Here is a 15754-nt window from a genome sequence, read left to right as displayed (position 1 = left end):
AACCTTCACCAGAAAAGTTCCATTGTGCACTTTTATATAGTAAAATCAGACATTATAGCAAAAAAGATAAAATTACGTGTTTAAAAAAAATCAATGTAATAGTGCATTTACTTCTTCAATACATACTTCAGCGTACTCACGTTAAATAATTTCTTTCAAAAATGCAGTCGATGGTTTTACTCAAAACGCTGCCGCAATCGTAAACAATCATTTTTAAACGGCATCTGTGTATTCTGTTCTATTGTCATTCGAGCATTTTCATTTCTCCAGCCCTTTATCAGTATGCACCTGACTTAAGGCTCTGCGAATTGCGGCAAACACCGGGGAACAAATCATCAGTGTGCATTAGATCTCATTTAGTATGGTAAAATGTGTTAACAGGAGAGAATTAGCACCAAACGAATACGCTGGAGAGGCCAGCAACTCATCTAACTGTCAGGACGCCATTATAGACTCTATATAAATGTGTAAGGTACCAGGGGACGCGAGGCTTATTCAATTACGCCAAAATTAAACCATGAGTGCAAAAAAAAAAATCGGGTTCGCCATCAGGATGTAGCGTCCGGGTTTGATGGGAAAGACAAAGAGAGGAGAGTAAAAGAGATGACGTTGTAAAGCTGATTTTTTCCACTTTGCAATAAAAGAAAGCTACAGACAAGTTTGACCTGTGGTAAAGAGGTATTCAATTGCGACGAAAGGTTTCTGACAATAAAACCTATAGGGACTTGACTATACTTGTGGAAGAATAGAGACATTTAATTGGGTTCTTTGACTTTAGGTAAGAGCTATAATGTGGGTCTGTATTGGTTTAATGCGGCTATACAATCGCTGAACCTTAGACGCCTTCAGCAGTCATATACTGAGGAAAAAGAGACCATTCAACCGTATTGTAAACAGGTTTTACGTAGAATGTGGCAACCAAAAAAGGGAAAACTATTCTGCTTTCTGATTGGGTGATAAGCTTGAGAGAAATAACGCAATGGAAACTTATTTAAAGGGACAATATTACTGTATTTTTTATCTGCTACAATGTCGTTTCCTCATCAAAAACATACCTAGAGTTGTGTTTTGTTTCATTCACACACATTGTACACACATATCCTGCATACAGGCTCAGTTCTTCTTTCAGAAAACACCCTGTTCAACCTTGTGATTATACAGAAAGTGCTCCACTGTGCTTTTTTTTTTTTTAACCATACACCTTTACTAGAATGGATGAGGATAATTTCAGCCCTGGAATTTCCAATCTCTGCTGAACAAAAGGTAAAAAAGCAACTTGAGTTTTGGAAATGTACATAAACTAGTACTAAAGCATTACTCCAATGTGTGAATGAAACAAAAGCACAACTCCGGGTTTGTTTTTGATGAGGTAATAGCATTCTAACTCGGCTTAACCCTCTCTCAAAAGAGTCAATTTCATGTAATATAGGACCTTTGACACCTGAACTCCACCCACAACCACATTTCAAATAGAGTTGTTACACTGAGCAGTACTAGGAAGACTAAAGGCACAAAAGGGTTGGGTCTGGAGGTATACACACCCTTGAACATTTGAGAGAGGCTGAAATACAAGAATTCATTGTTGAGTTCTTGCCGAAAATAGATGCCTCCATTTTGACCCATTGAACCACATTCATAACTCATATTAAAACACAGAAGCGCATAAAGTATTTACCAGAGGATCAAATGGCTGACGGAAGAAGACCTATTTGTTATTTCAACACAATGCAATCTGATACAGCCTGCACCAGACAATCATCTGTGCAAATCTCCAAAACAGATCCAGAATACTTATGGGGTACTTATAGGAGACATATTCATCAACTTCTATTAGCATAAGTTTTCCTCAGTATTAATTTACTCCAAGAGCCCATATTACGCCATTTTCTGATCTATGTTACAATGTTTTTTTTCTAATCTAAGACATGCTCAGAGTTGTGTTTTGTTCCATTCACACATGTTAAACGCACAAACCCTGCATATTTAGGCTGAGTTCTTCCCTCAAACTGAAAACACTTTGTTCCAGTAAAAGTAGTAAGAAAAAAAAAAAAAGAAAAGAAAAGAAACCAAGTCCTCGAAAGTCCTCACAGGGGTCTTCAACAAAGACAGATTATTTCTACTGTTTGGAGACCCCACACAACAAACCAGAAGAGACCATCTTGTTTGGAAAAGTCGACTGGACACTTTTCAGGACATCTTTGAGCAAATGGGACTCAGAGGCTTTGGCAAAAACATTACAAAAGTTAGGAAAGCGAAGTGTAGAGCCTCTAAGGTAGGAGAAAAAAGACAATAATGGAATTTATTCTTTCACCAAAAAACTTTTATTAGTAGGATTATTCTGCTTTGTGTCAGTGGTATAAAGTTGTTTCAGTATTATTGTTTATTTACAGAGTGATTGGTATAACAGGTATCCATACTTCAAACTCCGCCCCTGCAGCAAGATGTTTGGAATCGATAACGTCTGTCTGTAACTAAAGGCAAATTTTTTGTGATGTCACCAACTACTGGAAATCGTAGAGCACAAAATTAGGTAAGATTTTTTTTTCTTTTTAACAAAAAGCTTGAAATTTACTAGAAACTGTAGATAAAGCTATTCAAACACGATGTTCACAGTTAAGTACCAAAAAAGTGGATTTAGTGTTCAGAGCGTACAAGATATTATTGGCACTGTCTTTTTAACAATAAAATGGGAAACTACTCAAATTCTGTCAGTTCTGATAAGGAACATATGGAAAGGTGAAAAAAAAAAAAGTACAGTACTTGAATTGATTTATAACAGAGCCTATGAGAAAAGAGAAGTTAATTAAAGGCACATTGTGGAACTTTTCTGGTGGAGAGTCTGGCACCTGCTTGTTTCTTTGGATGTCATTGCTCTGCCTTGAATGTTCCACAGTATGACATTAAACAGCTCTACCTTATATTTATTCAAATACAGGTGGTTTTATAGCTCAAAATTACCTAGAAAAACAAGCATTCTGACTGTGAGCAGGGTCGCCTCTCCACAGATCTGACCTGTAACTTCGTCTGGTTTGGTCTTCATGAAGCTATAAAGGTTCAATATCTCCACGGAGAAAACATTTGGCGAGCCCTCCAACAGGAAAAAAAAAATACACAATGCAAATTTCAGCTTCCATGGTTGGATAAGTTGAATCTTAAAAAAAAAAAGACAAAATGACTAGCATACAGTAACTAACCCCAAATAGTGCCATTGTTATTCTGCTGACCGCGTGCTAACTACTAATGGCGCTACATTTGGCCCGTTTACAGTTGGCTACGTCGTGATGTGATGATGAGGGGCAGTGACCTTTGGAGGAGTGTAAAGGAGCAGATCCAAAATGGACGCCGGGCCTGGTTCAAATACCGCTGCCAAATGATCAGGATCAAAGCTTTGTTAAGTTTGACAGCTGCCACTCTGTGTAACTGGACTAAATATACAAAGCATAATCAATATAATTTAAGAATGCGCCGTGGCAGAGTGGTTAGCATTCTGTTGTTGCCTTCTATTGTCCATACGCAGCCACGTTTGAAGTTATTTGTTCTATTTAAATTAAGTAAAAATGTAAGAATGAGCACTTTGTTTACCAGGGAAAAGGCAGTCCAGGTCAAAAGTTTGGACACACCATCTCTTTCAATGTTTGTTTGTTTTTTTTCTACTGAGTATGAAAGATTTCAGAAATATTTGTGTGCATAGGATAGAAATCCGTGGCATATTTCGAATGAGTCCAGTCTCCTGTTTTAGTCTTAGTTAAGTCCTAGTTAAGTCCTGGTTTGGTCCTGCTGGTTCAGTCCTGGTTCAGTCCTGGTTTAGTCTTGGTTTAGTCCTGGTTCAATCATAGTTCAGTCCTGGCTTAGTCCTAGTTTAATCCTAGTTTAGTCCTGGTTTAGTCCTAGTTTATTCCTGGTTTAGCCCTCTTTTAGTCCTGGTTCAGTCCGTATGCAGCGAAAAAGTTCGGCATATCGATCAATGTTTCTTCCGCTCAATAAATAATGCCCGTGAAGTGATGACGTACTTTTGACAGTAGAGTCACATATGTGAATTTGTGTTTGTATTATTCACTTCAGATTCTGATGGATAAAATACACACAACACATTTTATGTACGACTGAACTCATTCGAGAGTTTATGAATATTTATTTTATGCTCAACTACAGCCAAATATGCGCAGATTTCTATCCTATGCACACAAATATTTCTGAAAGCTTTCGTATTCCATATTTTCTTCTTAATTTTTACTACTTGTTTACTTTTTATATGCATAGAGAGGACATCAAATCTACTACTACTCTACTGTACGTCTCAAAAATGCACATAGATAGAAAAACCACACTGAACGAGAGGGTGTGTGCAAACTATCGACTGGTTGTGTATGTCTAAACACCACCAATCATAATGTCATAATTATGCTAATATGTTTGAGAGCACGCTTGATTATCTGGATGGGCCAAATTCAAATTTACAGATAACACTGACTTAATTGCCTAATTATTTTTGGTTGAATAATATTGACAGGGAATTTTATCATAATTACCACACCATTTTACAAAAAAAAAAAAAAAATGAAAACTGAAAAAAATATTCCCAAATAAAATTATAAAATCCATTTTGGCTTGAGTAATGACCAATGAATCATGCACAGCCATATAAAAGGTCTGATATTAGGCAAAATGTCAAAATTAAGACATGTTATAATGTTGTTAACTCCTCAAAAAACATTCATTCATACATGTTTGAGTAAACCTTTATTATTAGTCTGTTTACATTTCACTCAAAATGCTCTGTTCCACCTTGTGATGTCATGTAGTATCTTAAGTTTTCAAGTAAACAGATACCTTTTACTTTTTGTTCTGTAGAAATGGACAATTCTGGGGCTGAACTTATCAAAAATGATTCTAATGAAGGTGTATGGAGTTTTAAAACACAGTAACATCACAAGGTGGAACAGAGTTTTTTTGTTTGAAAGAAGAACTCAGCCAAATGTGCAGGCTCTCTGTGAATGAAACAAAACACAACTCCACTTATGTTTTTTTTAAGAAGAAAACTAAATAGGGCCCTTTAAACAATAACAGTCTTTAGCGTTATCTCCAGACGTACCTTTGAGTCCAGGTCTGAGTCCATGGCACTTCTCCGCTCATTATTGCAGAGTTTTTCTTTAGTCGTTCCCATCAATGAAACTCATCACTCTGGATCTGCAGATAAAACATGCAGATGATGAAAACCCGCTTTTCAATTTGGAGCAACAAAAGCCCATTTTCCTGTTTGGGTTTTATCAAGGATCACCTGAAAGAGGAGGCGAAAGTTGAAAAGACATATTCAAAAAATGTATTTCAGGAGTTGGAATTGGACAATTGCAAACTGACGGGAAAAAAGCAAGTAATCAGTCTGATGAAACTTGCTAAAATCCTTGCTGGTTGTCAGTGCTCTGAAGTTAAATCTTTGCAATTCACTCCACCTGCTCATAAGGTTAAAGAGCCCATATTATTTGTTGTGTTTTGTTTCATTCACACATGTTTAACAAGCCCTGCATATTTAGGCCTTTTTTTAAATGCCAGACGTACACAGTGAGATATTTTCGATTGTTTCAGTCAGCTTCCAGCTCAAACTGTATGACCAAATTGCAGGGTTTAAAAGTTCACGAGTCATGTTCTCACACTAAACGAACAGGAGGCGGGATTTCAAACAGGTTTGGTATTCTTGCAACATACGTTTGCCGATCAGGAGCTGGTCGTCGGGTATTAATCGGTTCTCGTTACCTGATGTTTACTACACAAAGCACAACACATGATTAAATGAAGACTTAATCGTGATCCCAAAAAATCCGGACCAAAAACAGTCACACAAGTGAAACATCGTCTCAAAAAGCGCCAAAAATCGCACAGTGTAAGCCCGATTCAAATTAAAAACACTCTGTTCCACCTTGTAATGCCATATGATAATACAGGAACTGCTCCACTGGGTTTTTAAACTCCATACACCTTTACTAGAATCATTTGGATCATTTCACATCTGGAATTTCTCGTCCCTGCTAAACAAAAGGTAAAAGGTAGCTGTTAACATGAATACTACCACTTCCTGACATCACAAGGTAGTGCACAAGAGCATTTTGAGCTCTGGAGATGTAGACAGGCTAATAATAAAGGATTACTCACACATTACTCACACATTAACAGCATTATAACATGGCCAAAAGCTCACAAAAGTCGATTCTACATAATATAGGACCTTTAACCTTTTGAGATAGAAGTGTGCAATGATACAGTATCCATTCTACATTTGCCCTTTGCCCCTAAAAAGATCATAGTGTTATTGAGTATTGCTTGGGGGCATCAGTGTATATGCTGTTGTTGTTCAAAACATCAGATAGTATTGTTTCCAGAACTGAAGATGCATACGAGACCTCTGTGACCGCCTTGTACACTGACCCCATCTGCAATCCGCAAACACAACTTTGAACTTCTCCGGTCTTTGGTAGCGTATATACTGTCTGTGTATATATTTTTGGAAGCATTTCTGAAAACAAGATAATTTAATGGAAGAAAATCTATATTATGTTAATTTATGTTAACTCTTGCATTGGGTATTTACTTATTTACCTAATATACTGTCAGTTTTTAGTTGAGAGGCCACCTCTACACAGATTTTGAACTGGTCCTGATGGAATCCTGGACATATCTTCAAAGAGATAGTTATTTTTGAATTCCATACAGTGGAACTTTTGAGGAAAAGCAAGAATATCTCCAATGATATGTAAGTGGTGGACCCTTCATCTGAAAAGTTACATAGTGCGCATTTATGCAACATTTATTTATTAAGCCAAATATGTTAATTTTGTCTTCTTATGTACTTTAACTTCTTTGGGTCTTTTTAAAGACAATACAGTAAAGTGTATTTACCTTGTTCACATGTTTCGGCTGCTCGCTGCAAACCATCTTCAGAACTGTCACCAGTGTTGGTGGGGACGTGACGTATATCAGCTGTTGTTACTTCCTGTAGGCGTGGTCAGTCTGATGGACCTGGCAGGAAACATCAGGGAGACTCAGAACACAAAAAGACAGAGCAAAACCGGAAAAATCCACCTTTTCAAACCGCTGTAAAAGAAATAATCACATTATGGATTGGGACGAGGCATGGGTCATTGGATCAAAAAACAACAAGTGCAAACGCTGGATCAGGGAGGACGGTGAAATCAGGAAACGAGGCGCGGACAGCATTAACAGTGATGACAGAGCGTTCCTCCTTTCACACACCTGGAACACCCTCTTCCAGAGAACACCAGGCGACGGGAGGCGTGGTCAGTCTGAGCGACCTGCCAGGTTCATCAGGCTGACCACACCTACAGGAAGTAACAACAGCTGATATACAACACGTCACCACCAACACTAGTGAAGACGGCTTGCAGCTAGCAGCTAAAACATGTCAATAAGGTAAATACACTTTACTGTGTTGTCTTTTAAAAGAACCCAAGACGTTAGAGCACTATTTATATGAACTCCATTATTAAAGGAGATATTTAACATAAGTTGAGCTATTTCTGCTGAACAAAAGGTAATAGGTAGCTGTTGACTTGAAAACTACCGCTTCATGACATCACAAGGTGAAACAGAGCATTTTGAGCTTTGGAGATGTAGACACTGATAATAAAGGATTACTCAAATGTGTGTGAATAAGAAACACAACTCTACTTCTGTATTTGATGAGGTAACAATATTCTCACATATCCTAAAGCTCACAAGAGTCAACTTTGGTGTAATACAGGACCTTTAAGCAACACTTATTTATGCGTCTATATGAATCCCACCATTAATCTAAAAGTCTTCTGTTTTGTAATAAATACTGGACCAATGAGAATTTGCAATACTAACACTTAACTGGTGATAACTGGTGACCGAAAATGAATATGTAGCACAAAACTCAAGTTGCTTATGCGTGTACCTAAGCAAAATAATATACATTCTTTAGGGGACCATACCGCATTATAGCATCTACTCATTATTTGCGCTAAAGTTGCTTGTCTAGTCCCTGAGCCTCACCATATCAGCAGAATACTGTTTAAAAAAAAAAAAAAAAAAAAAAAGAGAAAGTGTGCATTCTATTACAGTATATCCATTCTATCAGTCCCCATGTCGGAGCTGATGGATGAGGGGGGCGGTGTTGTCCTCGTGTCACCCGAATAAGAGCCGCCGGACCTGGGGAGCCTCCTTGCGACTCTCCCCTGACCAAACTGGTGGTAAAAAGCAGGCTATTGATCCTTTGTTCCCTTTTAAAGCTAATTATCCACTCCGCCGCCAGTTCCCGTTATCGATGTCCTGCTCCTCACCCGGGCTCGTGGCACTAGGGCCAGTTCCTAAAAAAGCCCTCGTGATAGTCCTCTGCCCCAAAGCAATACAAGAGGCTCTGGACACTGTTTAAACTGCCCAAACGCACACTTGACTATGCAAAAATTAGGAACGCTTTATAAGGCAAGTTTACTGTGAGTTTTAACGATATTATAACAGCCAGTTAGATTGTAATTTGTTTTATATAGGTGGTAAGACCGAGCAAACCACAAAATGCTAGTAAACCTATCGCCAACTGCATTGAAACTGCTCTAAAAACATTGTGGGAAAAAGTGAAAGTGTTTTGCCAAAGGACACATCTATAGTATGCAATGCTAGAAGTGCCAAACCTTCAAGACCAGTGTTTCCCAAACTTTTTTTTTTTTCCTGGGGACCCATATTTTAAAAAGGCACAAACCTTTGCGACCCAAGTCAATAGACATTATTTGTCAATCACAAAATAAAAGGTGGATTTGACCATTTATTCAACATTAATGAGGATATTTTATTGTTGACTGAGTGATCGTGTCTCTCTGAACAATTAGTATTACTCACATTTTAAACAATGAAAAACAATAATTAAACCAGTAATAAAAGCTATTCATACGTTGCCTATTTGGACACATTTCTTTTTCTTTTCAACATCCAATTGAAACAGCAATAATGGCACAAAACAATCAACAAAATAATTACAAAGAGATTAGAAATTATACAAAACATGTCAACATTTCTGAGATGGGCCTGTCTGCGTTTTTGTAGTGCGTTCCATATCCGCACACATACCAGGCGCATTTCAGGTGACCCAAAAAATTCTCTTGCAATCCAGTCTTTGGGAAACAATGTTCTAGACAACTCTACCTACTGAGCTTCTGCAAACTTACAGCTTGGCTCAACTTGGCTACTGTGAAAATTTGACAAGAAATTGATAGCTATTGCGCTCGGCCCAACCAATAACATTTTGTTGCCAAAAGTTAATTTAAAGGGGAGTTGCCTGATTTTATTCTATGTGATAAAGTAAAATTAGTTTGCCTTTGTACATATTGTAAATGCAGCTTATAGAGTCAGTGACAACATCGGAAGTGCGTTTTGTTTAAACAGTGACGGCGTTTTGGGGCTAAAAAATCTGAAACCACCCTCCAGAGTAGAAAAGTTGAATATGCTCCACCGTAGCATTTCCATCTACACTGCCCAAGACGCAAAACTCTGGTCAGATCTGCTCACGTCGCGTACGCATTTATGTCACATACATCACCACCTAGCGTCACCGCTTAGCCACCTGACATGCACACCCAATCAAATTCCTCACACTTTTGCGTCACCGTATGCACGCAGATTTCCTCCCGAAAACACTTGTCTAAACACAGAATAAAAAGTGAAGACGCTACGCCACTTTTGGTCTTCTGTTCATACCGTAATCATATAAATATAGCCTTGTTTGTTATGTTTTTTTTGTTTTTTTTTTTATCTTCCGCAAACTATGAAGTCATACTGGTGCTCTGTTAGTATTCTGGTTGTTATTGGCATTGGTATGATGGTCGTGAATAGCACTTACAAACTCAATGTAGTGAAGAAGGACGTTAGGATGTAAAAAATGAGCAGTGAGTTTATATCAGACTACAGCAGTACCCAAACACAAATGAGCTTTCGTCCACAACCGTGATCACACTGCTACAGACTGTACCAATAAAGTGGCTTGCAAATGGAAAACGCTCTACCGATATATGCAGATCGCTATGGCTACAGAGAAGTAATCCAGACTCAAAATGAGGGTCGTGACCTGCAATTAAGAAAAAGACACGGCATCCATCAGACCGCCGGAAAACGCCTTAAATATATTTATTACAACCTCTCTCTAAAAATAGTCCCATAATGCTCCGTCATTCTGAACAGACAAAACCATGATTTATTCAGTATAACCTCATAACTATAAAGCCGCGTATGGACAAAACGCCCTTGACACAACCTTTTTAGCGATAAATTGGCGGGGTCTTTCCATAACAAACAGCTGTGTTATTGGTAGGGGAAGGTGTGTTGTTGTGTGTGGACTGGCAAAGGATGATGGGAGGAGGACCAGCGCTTGTTTATTGAAATAATGAAGGGACATTCATCTATTCCGATGGTTTGATAAAGCGCGGCCAGAGATTCGCCAGGCACGCTAATGGATTAGAATTTAATATGGGGGCTCGGATTTTATTAAAACAAGTGTCCCTCAGGAAAATCCTTGGCAGGGGGCGGTTGTGGTAAACAAGACTTGCAGACTGATGTGCTCTCTGTCGGGTGACATTTTGGAATTCTCCTCCGTGGCCAGTTTATTAGGCACACGTGCTAATAATGAGGCAATTTCAACGAGAAATGGTCCCGTCGCAGCAATCACACGACTGTTATTGTCAGCGCAATTGTACCTATGTTAATGCTGCAGTACTCTTAACTATACTCTGATCACACCAACTTGTCCTACAACAGTTACTTACTTATAAGCCCTGATATTTTTGGATAATAGTTGTAGTAATAGTAACTACACCTACTACTACTGCTGCTATTGCTGTTACGACGAATAATAATGCTAAGACTCCTGCTCCTTCCACTACTACTACTATTTCTACTACTCCCCAATATGCCTACTAATACCACTACTACCTCAACGAACACTCATATTACTATTACCACCACCACCACTACCACTGCTACTACTACCATGCAATATACCACTACTAAAATTAGTGCCACCACTATTACGACTGCTATTACTGCCACTACTACTACTGTAACTACTGCTGTTACTGCTACCCAGTATGTCTACTGATACCACTACCACCACAACTAACAATCCTACCATTGTTACTACGACTGTTACTGCTGCTACTACTAACATGCAATATGCCTTTTAATACCACAACTAAAACAAGTGCTACCACTACTGCGACAGCTACTACTACTGCTACTTCTACAACTAATAACTCCTACTCCGACACCACCACTACTACTACCACTACTATTACTACAATGTGCTACAACCCAATATGCCTGCTGATACCACTACTACTATGACTACTACCACTACTACTACCAGTGCTACCACTATAACTGCTTCAGTTACTGCTGCTACTACTACCATGCAATATACCACTACTAAAACTAGTGCTACCACTACTGCTACTACTACTACCCAATATGCCTACCAATACCACAACAAGAAATACTACTGCTACTACAACCACTGTTATTACGGCAACAACAAGTACTACCATCACTACTACCACTTCCGCTAGTACTAATGCTACTTCTACTACTGCTATTACTACTACTGCTACGAATACTTCCACTACTAAGCAATATGCCTGCTGATAGGACTACAGCACTTCATTTGGACATTTTCGAGTTGCTTGACAGTACAGCTGTTGGCACCCCCCCTCCTCCCTCTCCTCTCCTCTATTGCCATGCACAGGAAGTGATTGATTTGCTTTCTCCTGTGAGTGATGATAAGCTGCAAACTCATTAAGATGGCCGCCGCCGCATCCTAAGAGCATGTTTGCCTGATCCGAATCGTGCACACTCCCTCCTCTTGATGTGGAAACTTCCCCGACCAGGATTCATCAAGTGCTGTCCCACATAAAGCGGATAGCGCACTTGAAAAGACAATCCACCATTTTGATTTTGGATGTTTATATTTTTTAGTTAAAAGGCTGCATAAAATATACTCATGTGAGCTTTAGGCCATGGTAGAATGCTGTTCCCTCATTGCAAACATACCTGGATTTGTGTTTTGTTTTTGTTTTTTGACTAAAAAACTAAATTATTCAGAGTGTTTTCAGATTAAGAGAAAACTCAATTTAAATATGCAGGGTGTGTGCTTTAAACATATGTGAATGAAACAAAACACAACTCCAGGTATGTTGGCAATGAGAACAACTTAGTAACAGATCAAAACTAGCATAATATGGGCCCTTTAAGCTCGTTTGAACTGTAAATGGATGATAAAATGGTCTCTGCTGATCCTAACGCCCCTAGTCTAGAACTTGCGGTGACTGATAAGAGTGGACAGAGTAATTGTAGGAATTTGCTTTGTTTGAATGAAGTCACCAGCTGAATGATTAGACTCAGAATGAGACTGTGCAGCTGCCAGAGAAGACAAGCTAAACACATGTAAATGACTCTTTTGTTGAGTCTGAGTTAATGGCCGACTCACTGGACACATGTAGACTCTGGATGAAGTCTACCAATGTGCTGATTAGGGATGGGCATTCGATGAAATTTTCTTAATTCGATCGTCGGAAGAATTAACGATCGATTATCAATTAATCATTAACTTTTTTATATTAAAATGATCATCATTATTATTACTATCTGCACTACTAATCTGCATAAATAAATTCAACTTTACGACATATAAACCGTAACCACTCCAGAGCCACATCAGCCCGTTTGAGATTATAATGTGTTTAATGCAGTTTTGCGCAACTCTCACAGAAACAAAACTTAAAACCGCATCGCTAATTTGCATAAACTCAGCGAAGATAAAACTACAGCTCTTGTGTCGCTGATGCGATCAACTTCTGTCGGATTAAAAGACATGATTCAGTGGAATACAGGTTAGTGTGACCATATTTGCGTTTGTCAAAACCAGGACACCGTACGGGGGCGGGAGGTGGGTCCTGGTCATCGACATTGCGCGACTCTCACCTGGCAAAACTTTTTCCCACTGGACACAGAAACATATATGTGCTGCTTTGTACACTGTGCACATGGACTCACACTTGTCCCGAACACAACGGAAAGCGTGGAATTTCTTGTACAAGTCATCGTTAAATACGCATTTGTGCTTCGGTACGCTGCAGACTGACCGAATGTTTGTGTTTGCTCGCTCCTTCTGAGTGCAGAGAGACACATGTACAGACCCCTGTTTGGTCACGCTACGCACAGCAACCTACATTCACTTTGTCGATAAAAATGAACGCAGTCGATGAAATTCTTAATGATCAATTATCGATTAATTGATTAATCAAGCCCATCCCTAGTGCTGATATACATAGATTAATCAGAATAGTAAAGGTGTATATAGAATAAAACTTTTACTACAAACTTTATTTTTTTCCCAGAGTAAGAAATAAAAAACCTCTTATTCAATAAATACAATAAACCTATGACCATTGTGTATTCTAAAGGTCCCATCTTAAACAAAAGTGTAAGCTTTAGTCCATGTTATAATGCTCTTATCTCCTCAGAAACATACGTGGAGTTGTGTTTTCAATAAATATATACTATATATACTATACTCCTTTTAAGGCAGACATGTCAGGCACAGGGGCCAAATTTGGACTGTGATATAATTATATTTGGGCTGAGAGATCATATCAAATATGAATTAGATCTGGCCTTCCGCCTACAGATAGGGTATAGAGACATTATTTATCTAAAATGTTGTTATTATTTTATATTATGGCTGTTCTGGATTCAATGTTAAAGCAAAACTATTATTAAACATTTATTTTAATAAGAAAAGGTTTAACATTACATATCTCAAAAGATGAGAAATATTTAGTGTGGCCCATGACTCTGACTCCCTTTTTTTTTTTTTTTTTTTTTTTTTTTTTTGGCCCTCTGTGAATTTGAGTTTGACATCCCTCTTTTAAAGTATTCTGTCAGGTCAAAATCTTTAATGTAAAGCTGCTGTGTTTTGTATTACATCTACATATTTACATTTTCTATGCATGTTCTATGTATTACTGTCCCAACAAACAGTCATTCATTCATTCAAATGAGAGCAAACATAACTTCATTAGTTTGCAGTGGTCCAAAGTTATTCCTTCTCGTATTCCTAATTATTCACTGTAATGAGTTTCTAAGTACTTTTCACATCTGTCAGAGACCAGAGTGTAGTTTTGCCATCATGGTGATGCTAACAATAACTAGCAAGTTAATGTGCAGTCCTACTTATTGCACAACAAAACACTTTATAAGTAGATGCAGATGGTATACAACAGACTTTTAAACCTCAGGAGCTGCTTATATAATATATATGGGGAGGGGGGGGGGTGCAAAAGTACAAGAAGTACAGGCCCTTGAACCAAAATAACAGAATCAATATATTCTATTCTATTTAATGTATATTTCATTACTTGAGCCTTATGATTCTTAGCAGAATAACAACAATGGTTACAATGCAAAATTCCACTTAGTTTGGGGCATACCTTTAGATTAAAAAAAAGGAGATTTAATCATTTGCAATTAAGGCAGGCACTTCACGTTCATTTGTATGGGTGTCGTCTGCACTGGTTTATTAAATCATAATTGTCTCGTTTCAATCAGATAGATCCATAATTATGAAACAAATGAGATCAAAAAGACGACAACAGCTTTTGAATGAGTGCCGTGCCAAAATGTCCTTCAGGGCTACCGTATCTGACGAAGGACAATGCAGAGTGGTGTTTCTCACAATGTAAGTCTATCATACCTCCCATTAACATATGCAAATCAGATATAGTCACTTTTAATCTGGCCCGGCGTCACTCAAAATGGCACCCACTTTCAAGCTGGCATCGAGCAGCATGGGTAGAATGGTAAAGTCCGAGTGATTTTGCCGAGATTTTCATTTGAAATGACACAAATGCCAGAGAAGTCGAGATAGGGGCCACGGAGCAGGTCCACCCCAGAACCCTGCGTGACCCATTTTATGCAGCAGGCCATTTACTCCGAGAAAAGTGGTGGCTCTTGGGGGAAGGTCACCACAGAAAATACAAATGATTTGGACTTTCTTTTGGTCGTTTTGAAGCAAACCAGCCATGGCTATCTGAATGCCACGACACGGGAGGTAGATGCGAGTTTTAAACCCAGGACTACTGCAGAGAGAAAGAGGTACACATATATATAGTTACCCTGCCTTAGTTACCCCAGTCACCATATCTACTGACAGAGCTTCACCGTATAACACAAATCTTATTGCTTTTTTCTACAATGTTGCACAGTATAGATCTATTATGAGGGAGGCCAGCAGGTTACAGCACTACACTACATTACAATTCAGATCTGTGGAGAGTCACCCCTAGTCACAGAAGGAGTGCATTTTTGAGCAATAAAAAAAAGGGGGTAATTATGAGGCATTTCTATTTCTAATTATATCTCCCATAGGCCACATATAATGATACCATGAGTCACTAATACTCTATCTCATTTCTTATATAGTCTATTCAGAATCTAAGTACTCTGATTGTATCTTTTTATAATCCTTCCTGCAGCATGTCTATTGTAATTACAATCCTGTACTTGAATATGAGATCATTCCATGATAATCTAACCAAGTCTATGGGGAAACTACAACCAAGACAGTAAAATAGTAATATAGTGTTTTGCGTTTTTTTAAAGCTTTATTTTCAGTATTAATTGTTGATATTTGAAAGAAATTGACTGTTCTGATCTGCAATTTTTTGATCTATGGAGTTGTGTT

General features: G+C 38.3%; 1 protein-coding gene across 1 annotated transcript in view; it reads right to left on the bottom strand.

Moving 5' to 3' along the window:
- Nucleotides 1-15754, bottom strand: part of slitrk6 (SLIT and NTRK-like family, member 6) — a 340866-nt gene that overhangs the window by 311679 nt on the left and 13433 nt on the right. Inside the window, exons 2-3 of the mRNA XM_055166051.1 lie at nucleotides 6892-7011; nucleotides 5093-5187 (exon numbers count right to left, since the gene is read on the bottom strand). The gene's annotated coding sequence lies outside the window, so the exon portion shown is untranslated. The remainder of the gene's footprint in view (nucleotides 1-5092; nucleotides 5188-6891; nucleotides 7012-15754) is intronic.

Source organism: Boleophthalmus pectinirostris, unplaced genomic scaffold, assembly GCF_026225935.1.
Source record: "Boleophthalmus pectinirostris isolate CB_2022bp ecotype Guang Dong unplaced genomic scaffold, ASM2622593v1 HiC_scaffold_11, whole genome shotgun sequence".
Lineage (NCBI taxonomy): Eukaryota > Metazoa > Chordata > Actinopteri > Gobiiformes > Gobiidae > Boleophthalmus > Boleophthalmus pectinirostris.
This window is presented reverse-complemented; position numbering and strand designations above follow the sequence as displayed.